This window comes from Natrix helvetica (genome assembly GCF_964273705.1).
Source record: "Natrix helvetica genome assembly, chromosome: 9".
Classification (NCBI taxonomy): domain Eukaryota; kingdom Metazoa; phylum Chordata; class Lepidosauria; order Squamata; family Natricidae; genus Natrix; species Natrix helvetica.
Window position 1 is genome coordinate 28,199,666 of NC_138560.1, and position 21,372 is coordinate 28,221,037.

Sequence of the window (21,372 nt, forward strand, 5' to 3'; positions counted from 1 at the left end):
AATCCTCGGGGGCAACAGAGTCAAACTCCTCCCAGAGTGGTCTTACAAGACTCACTGTTGACGGCTCGTCCGTGCCACTGGAGGGGGCCCATCCGCTCCGGATCTGAGCGACTTTGTCCTGCAGATATTCCCCAAACTCCTCTGCTCTACCCTGCAAGGGCGCCACCCGCGCCCCCTGTGATAGGAGGGAGCGGGTCACCCTAAACAGGGCAGCAGGGCGGTTATCCGCGGATGCAATAAGAGCGGCACAATGTCTATGTTTGGCCGCTCTCAATGCCACAAGGTAGGTCCGTAAATAGGATCTTACCTGTGTTCGATCAGACTCGGAGCGTGAGGACCTCCACCTGCTCTCTAGACGTCTCCTATGGCGCTTCATCGCCCTCAGCTCCTCGGTGTACCAAGGGGCTCGGGTGGATCGCTGCCGCAGGAGAGGTCGCAAAGGCGCAACCCGGTCCAAGGCCCCAGCCGCCGCCATATTCCAGGCGGCCACTAGGTCCTCCGACCGAGCGCGGGTCAGGGCTACAGGTAGCGGCCCAAGCTCCATCTGGAACCTCTCCGGTTCCATCAGGTGCTTGGGGCGGTACCAGCTTGGATGAGCTGGCTCCGCCTCCTCGCGATGAGGGGTAGCGACAGGGAAGTCGAGCTGGAGACATGAGTGATCTGACCATGACAGTGGAGTAATAACTAGGTCCCCTATTCCCAGATCACTCGTCCACTGTTCAGATACAAAAATAAGGTCCAGTGTGTGACCACCCTCGTGTGTGGGGCCCTGAATTAGTTGGGTCAGGCCCATGGCTGTCATGGAAGCCATGAACTCCCGAGCCACCTCAGATGCTGCTCCCGTCGACGGCAGGTTGAAGTCCCCCATGACCATAAGCCTGGGGATCTCAACCGCCGTCTCTGAGATCAGCTCGAGGAGCTCGGGCAGGGCCGCTGATGTATAGCGAGGAGCCAAGTATACAATCAGCAGGCCCAACTGCCTCCCTGGGCCCCATTTAACACCTAGGGACTCACAACCGGGTATCTGAGGAACAGTGAACTCTCTCGGTTCTAGACTCTCCCGAATAACTACCACCACCCCGCCACCCTTACCCAGGGCCCGGGGCTGATGGAATGCACGGAAACCCGGTGGGCACATTTCCACGAGGGGTAAGCCACCCTCGTGGCCCAACCAGGTCTCCGTTATCCCTGCAAGGTCCAGCTCCCCCTCGGAGATCAACTCACTAATGAGGGGGGCCTTGTTGGTTACGGACCTTGCATTGCACAGCATCAGCCGCATGCCCTGGCCCTGTAGTTCCTGACCACCCAGTCTGCGGGGGTTGGTACAAACGACGGGGCGTAGCCAACAGCCACGGTCTCCCAACCGACCTCGTGATTTTCTCCTGTCCTCGCATCCCCCCCTCCCCGCGACCGATGTAATAAAACAACCCTCTACTGGAATGGCTTGTTCCCTCTCCCCCCCCACCCAGCTCACTCCCCTCCTTGACTCACCTGCTCGTCTGGTGCTGGCTTCCCTCCCGGCCTGGTTAACCCACCCCACCTCCCTGGAACCCCCTAAGAACAGTGTAAAACATTTCGATAAAAAGCCCCTCAGCTTCCGTTTCTTCCACCTCTCGGGGTTCACAAACCCGTCATCAAGGCAGGCCTTTGAAAGCGCCAAGGGCCATACCTGCGAGAGAGGGGCCTCTTGCAGGCGGAGCAGGTCTAGCCTTGAGTAGATTGATAAAATATTAAAACCCAATTGGGTAAGGGTGCAGATGGTAATAGTTAATAGTTAATAGCCGGAGGCTAAGATGTTAATGGGGAGCTGGAGGGGAAAATATTCCAAATATTTCCAGAACGTGAAGGTGAAGCAGGTGGAGATATCATAAAAATGGGGGACAGTCCAAGGTGGTTGAAGGTAGATGTAGTTACAGATGTGGGTTCCTTAGTGAATGGGGGGTGGCCTTCTAAGCCCAGCTGTTCTTAGTCTTAGTCTGGGCAGTCAGTTAGGCTCATCCATGGCCCTAACACGGGTCTCCAGTGACCTCTAAGGTTCCAGGCCATCCCCAACCATTATTTAAGGTCTTCTTCTTCCTACTGGTTCCCAACATCCTCACCTTGACCCCCCCATCCGGCGTCTCAGTTCTCAGTTCTCAGTTCTCTTAACATTCGCAGCAGTTTGGGGAAACGCTTCCAAGATTATCAAGACACCAGAGCAAGTTCCCGGGAGCATGGGAGCAGCCAGGATATGGCCAGCTGTTATGGGGGAGTCCCTGGCTGCGGTTCTTTCCACACACCCAATACCGCAGCCATCTCCCAGTGCTGTTCCCTGCTGCCTCCCCATTCTGCTCACCACTCGGTGTCCTCTGGTGTCCTTTGGCGTTGTAGGGCGGCTCCAGAACTTCCAGAACATCCATTGCCTCCCCATCCTCTCTGGTGCCGCTGGCTTGCCTTTTCTGGTGCCTGTCTTGCCTTTTCCCCTTTCTTCTTTCAAACTGCGCGCCGTGCTGCGCGGCTGCGACGCGCCGCCGCCGCCATTGCCTCACAGCTTCCTTCCTCGGCTTCTCAGCTCCGCTCCGCTCCTTTTGCCTCCAAGCTTCTCCGACCACCCCTGGTGGACTAAAACAAGCCCCAAACACGCCAGGGTGGTCGGGCTATCCGAATCTCAGCCCCCCGATGCCATGGGGGCCGGCGGCAACCTCCTACCCCTGTTGGGCGCTCCACGGTAAGCTAGGAGCTCAAACAGGCGACCGGCATCGCCGGAAGCTCCTCCTCCTTATGGAGGCTCCTCCTCCTTATGGAGAGAGTAGGATCAGCCAAGAAGCAATAAGAAATTTATAGAACTGTAAATGAATGTATATAAATATGGAAGCGATATAAGATCGATATATATAGGTATGATGACGCAACAATGTTAATGTGATGATTGAAAGTTTTCATAGATGGAAAAAACAATAAAAAATCTCTTTAAAAAAAGAAAACAACTAAGCTCAAAGAGGACCAAGAACCCCACAGTCCTTCCTCCTCACCACACACAGCCCACTCCCTTCTAGCACTGATGACATTAGCTAGTTGGGTCATGAAATCTCTGTAAGGAAAAAAACCAACCAAACTCAGAGATCACCAAAAATTGTAAGCTACCCAGAGTCGTTGACTATAGAAAATGAATGAATGAATGAATGAATGAATGAATGAATGAATGAATGAATGAATGAATGAATGGAGGGCAGCAAATCTGAACCATGGAAATCACCATGATCTGCATTGGGAAAAGACCATTAAATCCTGGACAGGATTCGGAGGCTGAGCAGGAATCCGAGAGTCTGGTCGGCCACCAGGTGGCGCCAGAGGCATGGAGCAGTGGTGAGAGCCAGAGGAGGAGGACTCCCAATGCCCTGCCTTGGAGCAGCGGGGAGGACAGTGACTCAGGACTTAGCAGGGCGTTTCTAGATGCCCGTTTCCGGCGCGCCCACAGACGCAAGGAGTGTGGGCGTAATTATAGGCAGTAAAGAGCTCTCAGGTGCTGTTTGGGAGACGCCCTTTTTAGGTTATAAAAGGGTTGACTCTGGAGAGGCTCTGCGTAGCAGTCAACAAAGGACTTATGCCAGCAACTCTAGTCTGGGATCCTGGCAAGCTGGATAGCTGCTTTTGTGTTCTGTCCCTGTGAGTTCTGTCTTGGTGGCTTGTTGCCACGAAACCTCTTGTCTGTTCGTGTAATAAACCTTGTTCCCTTGTACTGTTCCGGAGTGTGTGTGCTGTGTGGGCAACGGAGGAAGGGAGGTCAGAACAGATTGACTGCTACCCCAAACGTATCTCCATTCAGCTATGATGGAGCAACTTCAGGTGGAGAATGCTCTCTTCGCACAGCAACTTGCCTTGCTAACAGCGCAAGTTGCGCAGCTGTCTGCTCCTGCCAACCCCCCACCCCCCCAGCAGCAACGAAGGAAATGCCCAATGGCCATGCCGGATAAGTTTGATGGCAGTCCGAAACTTTTCTCGGCGTTCCTGGGCCAATGCCGGTTGTTCATTGCCTTGAGAGCGGAGGACTTTCCCACCGACCAGACGAAGGTGGGCTTTGTTATAAGCTTGCTCTCAGGCACAGCAGCACGGTGGGCTACGCCTTTGCTGTCTCAGCCGAGCCCCCTGCTGGATGACTTCCAGGGTTTTTGCACTCATCTTCGGCTGACGTTCGAAGACCCCATCAAAGGAGAAACAGCCACCAGACTCCTGAAAGAGTTGCACCAAGGGCGTGGTTCTTTACTGGACTACGTTACCGAGTTCCGGCTGCTCAGTCAGGACTCTGAGTGGAATGAGCCAGCCCTTATGGATGCTTTTCAGGATGGCCTGTCAGAGGACCTGCAGGATGAGCTGGTGAGAGTGGACAGGCCTCCAACGTTTGACGCGTTGGTTCATCTATGCCTCCAGATTGACGGCCAGCTGCAGAGGCGGAGGCCTCGCCGAGCGTCCCGGGAGGTTCTGAGAGTGCCATGGAGGAGCCCATGGAGTTGGGTGCAGCCAGACCCCGCTTGTCACGCACGGAGATGGAGAGACGGCGTGCAGGGGGGTTGTGTTTTTACTGTGGGGATCTGGGACATCTGGCTACGGGTTTCCCCAAGAAGGGAGGTAGAGGGGCTGCACGGTCTACAACCTCCCCTCAACGACGGACCTCCGTCTCGGGAAACGGGGAAAGCCCGATCTGAGGGAGACTTCGGGTCGGGCACAGGCCGGAACAGAGGCGGAGGGGCCTCCACGACATCTGATTCTTGCAGCGCACATTCTCTTGTCGGGTAGTCCGCAGGGAATTCCAGCCCATGCCTTGGTCGATTCCGGGGCTACCACGAATTTTATGGATGCAGCGTTTGTCACGAAATATCACGTCCCTCTGTGCCCGGTAGACCCTCCGATGCGAGTGGAGACCATTGACGGCCGGGTGCTTCTGTCTGGGCCCATCAAGAACGCCACACAGCCTTTGTGCCTGATCCTCGGGGAGCATGAGGAGGCCATTCAATTTTACGTGGCTTCGGGTCTGCATTTCCCCGTGGTGTTGGGCTTGGCTTGGCTGCGGGCGCACGATCCCCAGATCCACTGGTTGCAGAACCGCATCTCGTTCCCATCCTTGCAATGCGTGGACCACACCCGTCATGTTTGCGCGGCTCAGGTGCCCGGTTCGGCCGAGGTGACAGTGCCGCCGGATTTAGCGGAGTTCACGGACGTGTTTAGCGAGCAGGAGGCGGATCAACTGCCACCGCACCGGCCTTACGACTGTCCCATTGACCTGGTACCTGATGCGAAACTCCCGACGGGCCGCCTATACTCCATGTCTGAACCGGAGTTGGCCGCATTGCGGGACTTCCTTGACAAGAACCTTGCCCAGGGTTTTATCCGGCCTTCATCTTCGCCCTTGTCTGCCCCGGTTTTGTTCATCAAAAAGAAGACCGGGGATCTAAGACTTTGTTGCGATTACCGGCGCTTGAACGCCATCACGATCCGTAATCGCTACCCATTGCCTCTGATTCCCGAGTTGTTGGAGTGGCTCCGGGAGGCCGCGGTGTTTACAAAACTGGACTTACGTGGAGCTTACAATCTGGTCCGAGTCAGGGCGGGGGACGAATGGAAGACAGCCTTTGGCACCCGATACGGACATTTTGAGTATACGGTCATGCCGTTCGGTTTGACCAATGCCCCAGCTGTCTTCCAACATTTTATGAACGATATCTTTCGGGACCTTTTGGATCAGTTTGTCGTCATCTACCTGGACGACATCTTGATCTACTCTACGTCTCGGAAGGATCATCAACAGCACTTGCGTCAGGTCTTGCAGCGCCTTCGAAAGCATCGCTTGTTTGCCAAGCTGGAGAAGTGTCAGTTCTGGCAGACCACCATCGAGTTCCTGGGGCACCGTATATCCCCTGAAGGAATTGCGATGGAGCCAGGCAAGGTGGAGGCGTTACGAAGTTGGCAATCTCCTCGACGGATGAAAGACGTTCAGAGACTCCTCGGGTTTGCCAACTACTACCGGTCCTTCATCCCCGGCTTTGTTTTCTTGACCGCGCCCCTCACTTGGCTCCTGCAAAAGAAAGTGCCGTTTCACTGGGGGTCCACGGAACAACAAGCGTTCGTGGCCTTGAAGCGCGCTTTTTCAAAGGAGCCGATCTTGAAACACCCTGATCCCCAACGCCCCTTTGTAGTCGAGGCGGATGCGTCCGACATCGCGGTGGGGGCGGTGTTATTGCAGGCTCACGCCCCTGATGGCAACCTTTTCCCTTGCGCCTATTACTCTCGGAAACTCAATCCTTCCGAGCGCAATTATACCATTTGGGAGAAGGAGTTGCTGGCTATCAAGGCGGCGTTTGAAGCCTGGCGACATCACCTGGAGGGGGCCAGGCATCAGGTCGAAGTCCGGACAGACCATCGGAATCTGGAGTTTTTGACAACAGCGCGGAAGCTCAATCAACGGCAGATCCGGTGGTCTCTGTTTTTTGTCTGGTTCCACTTCAAGGTCACGTATATCCCCAGTGCCTTGAACCAGAGGGCGGATGCCCTGTCTAGAAAGCCGGAGTACTCAGACCCTGCTGACTCACTGCCCCCCCGGACGGTCCTACCCGTTGAGTCCTTCGCTGCAATCCAGGAACCCGTGGATTTACGGTCGTTGATACGGAATGCGCAGCGAAACGACGAGTGGGTGGAACAACGGCGGGCAGAGGTAGGGCCGACATCCCCGTGGACCTTTGACGAGGACCTTTTGAGGTATCGGGATCGGCTCTACGTGCCTGCAGGACCGCTCCGTGGATTGTTCTCTCCCAATGTCATGACACTCTGGCAGCGGGACACTTTGGCCTGTTCAAAACTTTGCACCTGGTTTCCCGTACGTTTTGGTGGCCTCGCCTGCGACACGACGTGCAGAGGTACGTCACGTCATGTGTGCAGTGTCGACAGGCCAAATCAGCGACGGGAGCTCCTCCAGGCTTGCTACAGCCATTGCCGACCCCGGACAGACCCTGGGGAGCTGTGTCAAGGACTTCTTGACGGAACTGCCTCCGTCGTCCGGTTTCACTACGGTCCTAGTGGTGGTGGACATGCTCACCAAGATGGTGCATTTCATCCCCTGCCGGAGATTGCCGACAGCCCGCGCCACCACCCGCATGTTCATCCAGCACGTGTTCCGGCTGCACGGCCTACCTGACCGGGTCGTCTCCGATCGTGGTACACAATTCACGGCCCAGTTCTGGAAAGGGCTGATGGCCGCTCTTGACGTTCAAGTTTGTCTGTCCTCGGCGCACCATCCCGAAACCGATGGAGGGACACAGAAGGTGATTGGGATTCTGGAACAATATCTGCGCTGCTTCATGAACCAGCAGCAGAACAACTGGGCGGAGTACCTCGCCGTGGCAGAGTTTGCGTTCAACAACTCGCAGCACTCCTCCACATGGACGACGCCTTTCATGGCGAACGTCGGGTACCACCCTCGTTTTTTCCCTCTCACCCCCGTGGACTCTCCGGTCCCCGCAGCGCAAGATTTCCTCTCTGAGCTTCAGGCGGTTCACCAGATGGTGCGCCGCTACTTGAATCAGGCAAAGGAGGATTACAAGCGGGTGGCGGACAGGTCTCGCCGTGCGGTGCCAGAATTGGCCGTGGGTGATCGCATGTGGTTGTCCACACGGCATCTTCCGTCCCACCGGCCTACGAGGAAGTTGGACCACCGGTATCTGGGGCCGTTCCCTGTGGAGGCCGTTATCAATCCAGTGGCCTATCGCCTGACCCTCTCGCGCTCGATGCGAGTACACCCGGTGTTCCATCGCTCGCTCCTGATCCCTGAGCGGTTGGATTGTCCTCTCCGATGTCCCTCTTCGCCCCTGCCGTCGTCGCCTGAGGTGCACGCACGGCCATCGCACAGAGTGACCCAGATCCGTGACTCGAGATGGCTCAAGGGTCGGTTCCAGTATTTGGTCGACTGGGCGGACGAGGACTCGTACGGGGGGACCTGGACCGATGCGACGGCTGTGCATGCTCCAGCTTTGGTGCGGGCCTATCATGAACGATTTCCCTCCCAACCGCATCCCGAGCGTCAGGCCCGGGGGAAGGGCCCTGCGGTGAGGGATAGTGTTGTGGCCCAGCCGGTGCCGCTGTCACCAGACTCCGAGAGTGATACTCCATACGAGTCAGCTCCAGAGGAGATGGGCGATCCTGGACAGGATTCGGAGGCTGAGCAGGAATCCGAGAGTCTGGTCGGCCACCAGGTGGCGCCAGAGGCATGGAGCAGCGGTGAGAGCCAGAGGAGGAGGACTCCCGATGCCCTGCCTTGGAGCAGCGGAGAGGACAGTGACTCAGGACTTAGTAGGGCGTTTCTAGATGCCCGTTTCCGGCGCGCCCACAGACGCAAGGAGCGTGGGCGTAATTATAGGCAGTAAAGAGCTCTCAGGTGCTGTTTGGGAGACGCCCTTTTTAGGTTATAAAAGGGTTGACTCTGGAGAGGCTCTGCGTAGCAATCAACAAAGGACTTAAGCCAGCAACTCTAGTCTGGGATCCTGGCAAGCTGGATAGCTGCTTTTGTGTGTTCTGTCTCTGTGAGTTCTGTCTTGGTGGCTTGCTGCCACAAAACCTCTTGTCTGTTGGTGTAATAAACCTTGTTCCCTTGTACTGTTCCGGAGTGTGTGTGCTGTGTGGGCAACGGAGGAAGGGGGGTCAGAACAGGTCAGTATCGAACCACATGCATATGTTAGTGGTGTCCTGAGTCGGGGAAGCCAAAGAACCACTCTATTCGCTGATCTGAGCTTTCCCTGAGGAGTTCAACCAAACCTTATCTCCCAATTGGCAAAAGAGCCCAATTCAGCCAGAAACGTAACTTTTGACCCATAGCTCAGTTTCGAACGACATGCATATGTTAGTGGTCTCCTGAGTCGGGGAAGCTAAAATACCACTCCATTCGCTGATCTAAGCTTTCCCTGAGGAGTTAGACCAAAGCATATATCAGAATTGGCAAAAGAGATCAATTCAGCTAGAAACATAACTTTTGACCCAGAGCTCAGTTTCGAACCACATGCACATCTTAGTGGTGTCCTGAATGGAGGAAGCTAAAAAACCACTCCATTCGCTGATCTGAGCTTTCCCTGAGGAGTTCGACCAAAGCTTACATCAGAATTTGCAAAAGAGCCAATTCAGCCAGAAACGTAACTTTTGACCCAGAGCTCACTTTCTGAGCATTCCCTGGGGAGTTAGACCAAAGGTTGCATCAGAATTGGCAAAAGAGCCCAATTCAGCCAGAAACGTAACGTTTGACCCAGAGCTCACTTTCGAACCACATGCACATGTTAGTGGTGTCCTGAGTTGGGGAAGCTAAAAAACCACTCCATTCGCTGATCTGAGCTTTCCCCGAGGAGTTAGACCAAAGCTTACATCAGAATTGGCAAAAGAGCCCAATTCAGCCAGAAACGTAACGTTTGATCCAGAGCTCACTTTCGAACCACATGTACATGTTAGTGGTGTCCTGGGTCGGGGAAGCTAAAAAACCACTCCATTCGCTGATCTGAGCTTTCCCCGGGGAGTTAGGCCAAAGCTTACATCAGAATTGGCAAAAGAGCCAATTCAGCCAGAAACGTAACTTTTGACCCACTCACTTTCGAACCACATGCATATGTTACTGGTGTCCTGAGTCGGGGAAGCTAAAAAACCACTCCATTTGCTGATCTGAGCTTTCCCCGAGGAGTTAGACCAAAGCTTACATCAGAATTGGCAAAAGAGCCAATTCAGCCAGAAACGTAACTTTTGACCCAGAGCTCACTTTCTGAGCATTCCCTGGGGAGTTAGACCAAAGGTTGCATCAGAATTGGCAAAAGAGCCCAATTCAGCCAGAAACGTAACGTTTGACCCAGAGCTCACTTTCGAACCACATGCACATGTTAGTGGTGTCCTGAGTTGGGGAAGCTAAAAAACCACTCCATTCGCTGATCTGAGCTTTCCCCGAGGAGTTAGACCAAAGCTTACATCAGAATTGGCAAAAGAGCCCAATTCAGCCAGAAACGTAACGTTTGATCCAGAGCTCACTTTCGAACCACATGTACATGTTAGTGGTGTCCTGGGTCGGGGAAGCTAAAAAACCACTCCATTCGCTGATCTGAGCTTTCCCCGGGGAGTTAGGCCAAAGCTTACATCAGAATTGGCAAAAGAGCCAATTCAGCCAGAAACGTAACTTTTGACCCACTCACTTTCGAACCACATGCATATGTTACTGGTGTCCTGAGTCGGGGAAGCTAAAAAACCACTCCATTTGCTGATCTGAGCTTTCCCCGAGGAGTTAGACCAAAGCTTACATCAGAATTGGCAAAAGAGCCAATTCAGCCAGAAACGTAACTTTTGACCCACTCACTTTCGAACCACATGCATATGTTAGTGGTGTCCTGAGTCGGGGAAGCTAAAAAACCACTCCATTTGCTGATCTGAGCTTTCTCCGAGGAGTTAGACCAAAGCTTACATCAGAATTGGCAAAAGAGCCCAATTCAGCCAGAAACGTAACTTTTGACCCAGAGCTCACTTTCGAAGCACATGCACATCTTACTCTATTCTTATTTCCATATTCTACTCTACTCTACTCTATTCTGTCCTATTGTAGACTCTGCTCTACTCCACTCCATCCTATTCTGAAATAATCTCCTTTTAAAAAAAAAAGAAAGTTCGCTCAAATGTAGTTAATTTTCAATCATAAAAACAATGGATCAGGAATTCCAGAATTTTTTTTTTTAAACTAACAAATTCCACGGTCTGAAAAACTTTGAACAGTGTTGTTTTAGCAGTGTTCTTTCGGCGCTACCACAAGTCTTTAATTGGATGTATTTTGCATCCGCAGTGACTTTGCAAACCCCTCACGCCCCTAATTTTAATCCCCTGAGATCCCCCGAGATGAGAAGTTGCTGGTAGCGGCTGACACTCGCCTGCGGTCACTTCTCCCTCTGGATTTTGGGCGGCATTGTCCAGAGGCACTCAAGCATACCTCTCTGGTGGGAGGGACTAGAAACTTGCTTTTCTGCTAAATGGGCGGGTTTTTGGAGTTGGGATGGGGGAAAATAAAGAGGGGGTTGATTTTTTAAGTTTATTTTTTGCTGAGTCTCACATTCTTTGTGTGCTGTTTGGAAGAATTGACACATAGGGACTGAGGAGAATTCACCAACAGGTAGTCCTCGGCTTATGACCACAATTAAAACCAACATTTCTGTTGCTAAGCGAGACGGTCGTTATGCGAGTTTGGCCCCATTTCTTGTCACCATTCTTAAGTGAATCATTGCAGTCATTAAGTTAGTCACACGATGGCTAAGTGAATTGGGCTCTCCCACTGACTTCGCTTGTCGGACGGTCACAAAAGGAGATGGGGACATGGCCCCCATCGTAAATATGAGTTCATCACCGAGTGTCCGAATTTTGATCAAGCGACTGATTTTTAGTGCACGTGCTTTTTCTTTGGTTGATTAATTTAGATCCCTGGTGTCCAATCTTGGTAGCTTTGAGATGGGAAGACTTCAACTCCCAGAATTCCCCAGCCAGCATACCGGCTAGGGAATTCTGGGAGTTGAAATCCACCCCATTCTGAAAGTTGCCAAGTTTGAGAAACACTCAAAGGGAATGAAAAATAAGCCGAATTATTTTTATATTATAGATATTAGATCTTTTTGAGGTTTAGAGAAACTGGGCCCTTTCTGTTCTGACTGAGGCTTCCCAAGAGCATGAAGCAAACTCCTTGTCCCGACAAAAACCCCTTTTATTAATTGACTGTGAATTCTGCTCATTCACTTCCAGCAAAATCTTTCGAGGGAAGATTTACAGTCACAGACGTTCTCTGGCTTGGAGAGCTGCCAGGCCGATCTCTGCAAAACTTGGCAAGGAGTCTCGGAGAGTCACGAACCAATGAAGGGAACTAATTGACTCCTGCAAACTCCCCTCCCCTGTCGCTCCTCTTTTATTCCCTCAGGGAGGGGCCATTCATCGTCCACCTGTGGCCTTACTCCTGAGTCGACCCCTGTTCTTTAGCAATTTCCTTTGTCTGGCAGCTCTGTGCATGCGCACACTGGGAACAGGCTCCAGCTGTTCTTCTGCCTCACTGATGTCTGACTCCGAAGGCAGCTGATAACTGTCTGACGGCCCTGGCCCCCTCTCTGCCTCGTGACACAGAGCCCTCGTCCGATCCTTCCCCAGACTCCAGGACTAGCCCAGGTTCCTCCCCAACCTCCTCACTGTCTGCCACTGCATCCTGGCGGGCCACAACACTTTCTGAGCTGAGAATGCAAGAAGGGAAAGAACTGAATTCTTATTTTATTGATTTACATCCTGCCTATTTTTACAAATAACTCAAAGGGGCGAACATATGCAGCACACCTTCTATTTTCCCCACAACAACAACTCTGTTAGGTAGGTTAGGTTGAGGGAGAGTGATTGGCCCAAAGTCATCTTTCATGTCTAAGGCGGGACTAGAACTCACCATCTCCCTGCTTTCTAGCCCGGTGATTTAATTACTAGACTGGCTCTCTGACTTTCAATTTTAGGCTCAGTTTCGGTCGTAAGTCGAGGCCAGCCTATAGGGCAGTGTCTGACATCTTGCCAATCACCGAAGTGTTTTTAAGAAGGCAGCCAGGGTAATGGTACAGGGTCTCCTGCCTGAGCAGGGGGTTGGACTAGATGACCTCCAAGTCACAGACCTTCTCTGGCTTGGAGAGCGGCCAGGCCGATATCTGCAGAACTTGGCAAGGAGTTTCGGAGAATCACGAACCAATCAAGTGAACTAATGGTTTCCTGCAAACTCCACTCCCCTTTTGCTCCTCTTTTATTTCCTTGTCGACATCTTGCTGATCACTGGTGTTTTTAAGAAGACAGCCATTTGTCTGGAATGGTACAGGATCTCCTGCCTGAGCAGGGGGCTGGACTGGATGACCTCCAAGTCACAGACCTTCTCTGGCTTGGAGAGTGGCCAGACCGATATCTGCAGAACTTGGCAAGGAGTTTCGGAGAGTCACGAACCAATGAAGTGAACTAATGGTCGACTCGAGTATAAGCCGAGACCCCTAATTTTACCCCAAAAAACTGGAAAAAGTTATTGACTCGAGTATAAGCCGAGGCTGGGAAATGCAGCAGCTCACGGTAAATTTTAGTTTGAAAGCAGCTTCGTATGACCTGCGTTTTTGTTTTGGTGCAGGATTAGAAGTACTGGGATCCATTCCTGATTTTTAATAATTTGCCCTGCGTCCCACAGCATTTTAAAAACAGTCCCGACATTTGGTAACGTGCGTGGCCACGCATGTGGCAAGAAAACACCGTGCTGTTCCCCGGACTTGTTTGATGAGCGCAAGGCAACTGATGATAGTTTGTGCCAGCCGCGCCCATTCAAACTATTGTCAGTCGCCCCGTGTTCAGCAAAGCAAGCCTGGGTAGGTCCTTTGTGGGCAGCCAGTCCTAGCCGCTTGCACCTGGCGCTGCAGCTGAAGTGAACCCAAAAGCCCCCGCCGCCACTAGAAAGTTACCGAGGACTTGCGCGCGGCCGAGGCTTCGGTGCTTCCGGGATCGCTCCCACCCCCTCCGCCACTGGGAGCCAGTAGGAAGGTGGCGGAGGGGGTGGGAGCGATCCCGGAAGCACCGAAGCCTCTGCCGCGCGCAAGTCCTCGGTAAGTTCTTTTTTTTTTTTTTTTTGTTCACTGGAGTATAAGCCGAAGTGGATTTTTCAGCCCAAAAAGTGGGCTGAAAAATTCGGCTTATACTCAAGTATATACGGTAATCGTCTCCTGCAAACTCCACTCCCCTTTCGCTCCTCTTTTATTTTCTTGCTGATCACCTAAGTGTTTTCAAGAAAACAGCCATTTGTCTGGAATAGTACAGGGTCTCCCGCCTGAGCCGGGGGTTGGACTGGATGATCTCCAAGTCACAGACCTTATCTGGCTGGGAGAGCTTCCAGGGCAATATCTGCAGAACTTGGCAAGGAGTCTTGGAGAGTCACGAACCAATGAAGTGAACTAATGGTCTCCTGCAAACTCCATTCCCCGTTCGCTTCTCTTTTATTTCCTTGCCGACATCTTGCCGATCACCAAAGTGTTTTTAAGAAGACAGCCATTTGTCTGGAATGGTGCAGGGTCTCCTGCCTGAGCAGGGGGTTGGACTGGATGACCTCCAAGTCCCTTCCAACTCTTGTTATTCCGTATTCTGTTCTGTAAGGTTTCTTGACTCCTTCCTTAACAGGCGTCCTGGTTCTTTTTCCTCCCTTGAAATTTATACCAACTTAATCCTACAAAGGCCTGCTTTCCGAGACTCCCATGAATTATAAATGCTCGCCTTTTTACGAGGTCTTCTGGGGGAAATGCAGATAATTGGAAAGCGGGAGGCTCGGCCTCAGTGCTGGCTCAGGCATTTTCTTCCCTACCTCGTTCGGTTTCATCAAAGCCCATCTGCTTTTTGAGATTTTCCCTCTCCCACCCATAAGGAAAAGGGGAAATCTGGATGAATTTTACATAGGTGGAATGTGTAGCATTTCTGCCCTGTTTTTTTGTTCCTTTTAGTGTCGTGTCCGTTTGTGCAAGGTTGAAAAAATTCCTGCATTTTACCACCAGCCGTCTGCGGCCTCTGCTTTCCCTTATTTCGCTCAACTCTGAGGGAAATTGAAAGAAATTTGGAAGGAAAAATAAGAGAAGATCAAGGGAATTGCAAAAAGTAGACAAGTAGTAAAATTGCAGAACGTATACAGGTATTAAATGGGGCTCAGTGGCTAAGACGGTGAGTTTGTTGATCAGTAGGTTGGCAGTTTGGCGGTTCGAATCCCCAGCGCCGCATAACGGAGTGAGTTCCCATGACTTGTCCCAGCTTCTGCCAACCTAGCAGTTCGAAAGCACGTAAAAAATGCAAGTAGAAAAATAGGAACCATCTTTGGTGGGAAGGTAAACTGCGTTCTGTGCACCTTTCAGCATTGAGTCATGCCGGCGACATGACCATGGCAACGTCTTCGGACAGCGCTGGCTCTTTGACTTTGAAACGGAGATGAGCACCGCCCCCTAGAGTCGGGAATGAGTAGCACAGATGTGCTAGGGGAATCTTTACCTTTTATACAGGTGTTCCTTGACTTAAAATCCTTTGTTGAGAGATTGTTTGTACTTACAATGACGCTGAAAAAAAAGGAGTTAGGACTACTTTTCACACTTACGACCATCGTAGCATTCTCCCATGGTCATGTGATCGCCATTCGGACACTTGGCAGCCGACTCATATTTATGATGGTTACACTGTCTTGGGATCATGTGATTGGCACTTACGACCTACCCAGCTGGCTTTCGAAAAAGTAAAATCAATGTGGGAAACCAGATTCACTTAAGAATTGCAGTGATTCACTGCAGTGTGGCAAGAAAGAAAATACTGAAACTTTGGGGCTCAGGTGTGGTGGTAGGTCGAGGACTATAGAGATAGATAGGTAGGTAGATAGGTAGATAGATAGATATAGATGATAGATGATAGATAGGTAGGTAGGTAGGTAGGATGATAGATAGATAGATGATAGATAGATAGATAGATAGATAGATAGATAGATAGATAGATAGATAGATAGATAGATAGATGATAGATGATAGATGATAGATGATAGATAGATAGATAGATAGATAGATAGATAGATAGATAGATAGATAGATAGATGATAGATAGATAGACAGATAGATAGATAGATAGATAGAGGTATAGGTGGTACCGTGCTCAATAGTAGTAACTGTGAGAAGGATCTTGGAGTCCTAGTGGACAACCATTTAAATAGGAGCCAGCCATGTGCAGCAGCTGCCAAAAAAGCCAACACAGTTCTAGGCTGCATCAACAGAGGGATAGAATCAAGATCACGTGAAGGGTTAATACCACTTTATAATGCCTTGGTAAGGCCACACTTGGAATACTGCATTCAGTTCTGGTCGCCACGATGTAAAAAAGATGTGGAGACCCTAGAAAGAGTGCAGAGAAGAGCAACAAAGATGATTAGGGGACTGGAGACTAAAACATATGAAGAACGGTTGCAGGAACTAGGTATGTCTAGCTTAAGAGAAAGAAGGACTAGGGGAGACATGATAGCAGTGTTCCAATATCTCAGGGGTTGCCACAAAGAAGAGGGAGTCAAACTATTCTCCAAGGCACCTGAGGGTAGAACAAGAAGCAATGGGTGGAAACTAATCAAGGAGAGAAGCAACTTAGAACTGAGGAGAAACTTCCTGACAGTTAGAACAATTAATCAGTGGAACAGAAGTTGCCTCCAGAAGTTGTGAATGCCCCAACACTGGAAGTCTTTAAGAAGATGTTGGATAGCCATCTGTCTGAAATGGTATAGGGTTTCCTGCCTAGGCAGGGGGTTGGACTAGAAGACCTCCAAGGACCTTTCCAACTCTACTATTGTATTATTGTGTTATTGTATTATTGTATAGATGGATGAGCAGAGATAGATAGATAGATAGATAGATAGATAGATAGATAGATAGATAGATGATAGATAGATAGATAGATAGATAGATAGATAGATAGATAGATGATAGATAGATAGTTAGATAGATGATAGATAGATGGATGGATGGGCAGATAGATAGATAGATAGATAAATAGATGATAGATAGATAGATAGATAGATAGATAGATAGATAGATAGATAGATAGATGGATGATAGATAGATGATAGAAGAAATGGAGGATAGATGATAGATGGAAACATAAGAGAGAGGAGAGATAGAGAGTTGGAGAGATGAAGAGAAATAGATAGATAGGATGATAGATAGATAGATAGATAGATAGATAGATAGATAGATAGATAGATAGATAGATGATAGATAGATAGATGGAGAAATGGATGATAGATGATAGATGGAGAGATAAGAGAGGAGAGTTGGAGAGATGAGGAGAAATAAATAGATAGATTGATAGATGATAGATAGACAGATAGATAGATGATACCGTAGATAGATAAAAAAATACCCCTCAACACCATTAATTTTACTTATCAATTTGTGATATTCTTATTCCCATTTCTTGTTCAGGAACTCCAGTTGACCAATGTTTGTAGCATCCTATCTCTCCCTCCCCCCTGCCCGCCCCCAGAAAACCCTGCAAGGTAGGACAGTTCCATAGTTGAGGGAGAACTCGAACCTGGATCTCCTGGGGCCAGCGCAGGACTTTCCCTGCCACACCACGAACTTTAGTGTGATGTAAAAGAGTGCTTTCTGAATTAAAGTTACTGTGCGTACATTGTATGACGATGGAATGTTTCTATTTTTTTTAAATTGCTTTGTCATCTACCCATAAAATAGCAATGACTGAAAGTATTTTTTTTAAAAAAAACAAGCTAGATAATATCAGAAGGAATAAAAAATGGAAGGAAGGAAAAGGAAAAGAAAGAAAAGGAGGGAAGGAAAGGAGGAAAGGAAAGGAAGGTAGGAAGGTAAAGGAACACTTTTTAAAATAAACCCAGAAAACAGAGCAACGACTAAAATGGAAAGAAGGAAAAGGAAAGGAAAAGAAAGGAAAGAAAAGAAAAGGAGGGAAGGAAAAGAAAGGAGGAAAGGAAAGGAAAAGAAGGTAAAGGAACACCTTTTTAAATAAACCCAGAAAACAGAGCAATTACTAAAATGGAAAGAAGGAAAAGGAAAAGAAAGGAGAGGGAAGGAAGGAAGGAAGGGAGACAAGAAACAGGATCTGCTTGTTGAGCCCAGAAAGATAAATATTCCAGTTAAGGAAATACAAGGAAATTGGCATGCTGTGCACATTTCCTTAATTTAAAATTTTGTCTTGAGAAGGCATGGCTGCCATATGAGGCCACAAACAGCAGACCCTCTCTGAGGGAGGGGCTACATGCGCATCCATCTTTCCAACCTTGACAATAAAAGAGAAAAAGAGAAACTGAGGCACGGAAGCCCTTGCCAGGATAGGCAGATATGAAACGGGGATTCTGGACGTTTTATTGGTCGGATCTTCACTCAGGCTAAAAAGGCAGGTAAACAGAGGCAGCGATGCTTGTCAGAAATCCTGCGGTTTGGCCAGGCAGTCAACCACGCACAATGTTGGCACGGGCACAAGGATGGCATTGCGCCAAAGCCACCATTAATATTTGCATTCAGGGATGATGCAGGGACACCCTAAGCCAGGATTATCTTAACCCACTGATGGCGAACCTTTTTGGCACCAAGTGCCCAAATCGGAATATATTTGCTTATGCGTGCGTGCGTATGCCGGAAACCCAGAGACCAGCTGGCCGGTGCACGCATGCCTGGTTTTTTGGCCATTTTGGGGGCCATTTTTGAGCCAAACATAGTCTGAAAACTACCATCTTTTTTGGAGTATAAGACGCACCAAGGTTTTGAAGAGGCATTTTTTTAAAAAGTAGGTAGGTAGATAGAGGGATAGACTGTGACAGAAAGAGAGAGAAATACAGTAGGGAGGGAGGGAGGGAGGGAGAGAGTAGTTAAGTAGGTAGATAAAGGGAGAGGGAGAGAGAGAGAGAAATACAGTAGATAGCTAGGTAGGGAGATAAAGTAATTAGGGAGGTAGGGAGGTAGATAAAGGGATAGAGAGAGAGAGAAATAGAGAGAGAGAGAGAGAAATACAGTAGGTAGGGAGGGAGAGTGAGTGAGTGTGTAGGTAGGTAGAGGGATAGAGAGAGAGAAATACAGTAGATAGGGAGAGAAAGAGTAATTAGGTAGGTAGGTAGAGAAAGGGATAGAGAGAGAGGGAGAAAGAGATAGAGAGAGAAATACAGTAGATAGGTAGGGGGGAGAGAGTAGTGAGGTAGGTAGAGAAAGGAATAGAGAGAGAAAGAGAGAGAGAAATACAGTAGATAGGTAGGGGGGAGAGAGTAGTGAGGTAGGTAGAGAAAGGAATAGAGAGAGAAAGAGAGAAATACAGTAGGTAGATAGGGAGAGAGAGAGTGTGTAGGTAGGTAGGTAGAGGGATAGAGAGAGAGAGAAATACATTAGATAGAGAGAGAGTAGTTAGTTAGGTAGGTAGATAAAGGGGTAGAGAGAGAGCGAAATAGTGAGAGAGAGAGAAATACAGTAGATAGGTGGGGGAGAGAGAGAGTAGGTAGGTAGAGGGATAGAGAGAGAAATAGAGAGAGAGAGAAATACAGTAGATAGGTAGGTGTTTCTGCTGGCACAGCACTTGATCAATCTAATTCTCATCAATCAGTTAAAGAGCTTTCCAAAAGGGGAAAAAAAAGGTTTTGCACTCTGCAAACCTCCCGAAAACGGCCCCGTAAAAGGCATGAAGTGGGGGGGGGGCAAAAAACCAGCCCGTTTTTCACAAAAACTGAGCTGTTTTTTGTCCCACAAAATGCATGCATAGCCTTATGGAGGGTTATAGAGTGCTGCGGGGGGTGGGGGAGGCAAAAACGGCTCGTTTCTTGCTCATTTCTGCCCTCCCCAGCCCCCGGGAGCTCTCTGAAAGCCTCCATAAGGGTATGCACGGCCATTTTGGTGAAGGGGGCTTGGTTTCGGGAGGCAAAAAATGCTATATTCGGTGTATAAGACGCACCCAGATTTTCAGCCTCTTTTTTGAGGAAAAAAGGTGCATCTTATACTCCAAAAAATTTGGTACCTGAAAACGGCACGAAAAACAGCCTGAAAATGGCCCTGAAATGACCTGATTTTGGGGCGTTTTTGAGCCGTTTTCAGGCCATTTTCTGGTGCTCCAGTGCCCATGGAGAGTAGCTGGCAACCGTGTGTGTTCTCACAGAAATGGCTGCGTGCCACCTCTGGCATGCGTGCCATAGGTTTGCTATCACTGCCCTAACCATTAGCTACTTTAAGAATAACAGAGCTGGAGGGGACCTTGGAGGTCTTCTAGTCCAACCCCCTGTTGAAGCAGGAAACCGTATACCACTTCGAACAAATGATTGTTCAGTTTATTCTTAAAAACCTCCAGTGGTGACGCACCCACAATTTCTGGAGGCAAGTCGTTCCACTGATTAGGTGTTGTTTCGGTGTGTGTCAAGTATTTACGGCCATTCAGCTACCGGCGACCGTGCCTTTAATTTGGGATATATATTTTTGCCAGAAAATGGGTTTTACTTTCTACAAAAAAAGCCAGTGCAAAGAACGGATTCAATTTTTTTTCTGTAATCCCTCCTTAACTTGTGGTGGAGTCGGGATGACTGGATGGAGCTTAGCATTTACTGGCCGGATGCCCTTCCTGTCACTTACCTGGAGTTCGCAGCAGATACAGATAGTCCTCGAGTGACAACGGTCCATTTGGTGACCGTTCAAAGTTACCACCCCATGGCAAAAAGTCGCCAATGACTGTTTTTCACACTTAACGACCGTTGCAGCATCCCCACGGTCACATGATTTACTATTTGGATGCTTGACAACTGACTGGTATTTATGACGGTTGCAGTGTCCCAGGGTCAGGTGATCCCCTATTTCTATCTTCTGACAAGCAAAGTGATTGGGAAAACCAGATTCACTTAACAACTGGGTTACCAGTTTAACAACTGTTAAATTCTTGCCACAGTTGTTAAGCAAATCATTGTTGTTTTTATGTAAGGCAAGGCAGTTGTTAAATGAATCTGCCTTCCCTGCTGACTTGTTTGTCAGAAGGTCACAAAAGAGGATTACGTGACCCTGGGGCACTGCAACCGTCATAAGTGTGAGTCAATTGCCAACCTATTCTGACCAAGGCTTCCCAAGTTCATAAAGCTGACTCCTCGTCCCGATAAAACCTCTTTTGTAGCGATCATGTTTAAAGTTGCTAGCTGCATCACATTTCTGCTAAGCCGGCACAAAGCTTGCTCAAGGTTTTGCTTTGCAACATTTCTATGCAACATTCTTCGCTTTGCAACATTTCTATGCAACAGTCTTCTGTAACATCTTTTTGTAACATGTGAACAAGCTTGCCCAGTAACACGTATACGTGACAAGTGAACAAAGCCTGCCCAGTAACAAATGTTTTAACCAATCATGCTATAACACGCTGTAAGATAGAAACCCTTTGTATGATTTTAATAAATACCGTCTCAATCGGGCAGCCGGGGTCTTTGGATCTTGCTGAGCTGGTTGATGCGTTGCAACACATCATGGAGTCCGTTCTTCCTTGGCAGTATCAGGCCCGCCTAACCTAGGCGCACCCCAGCTGGGGTCCCATAGCCGAGCTCAGTCAGGCTCACCTCTGCAGGGGTTTCGATGCCTAGCTCCGGCTCACCTTTGCAAGGGTCCACACTCAAAGCAGACGAGGTCACCGTGTGGCAGCCAGCCACACACTCACTCACACTCTTTTATTTAGGTTAAAGGGAATTCCTCTCCAGCAAAGTCTCTTTCGTGAGATTTCACAACTACAGACCTTGATCAGGCTTGGAGAGCTGCCAGGCCGATATCTTCTAAATGCCATGCTGTAGCAGCAATTCCTTGGCAAGAAGTCAGG

At 49.5% G+C, this 21,372-nt stretch overlaps 1 protein-coding gene across 1 annotated transcript in view; it reads right to left on the reverse strand.

The window, feature by feature from the left end:
* MYCBP (MYC binding protein) overlaps nt 1-21,372 on the reverse strand; it is a 227,919-nt gene that overhangs the window by 199,882 nt on the left and 6,665 nt on the right. The window lies entirely within an intron of this gene.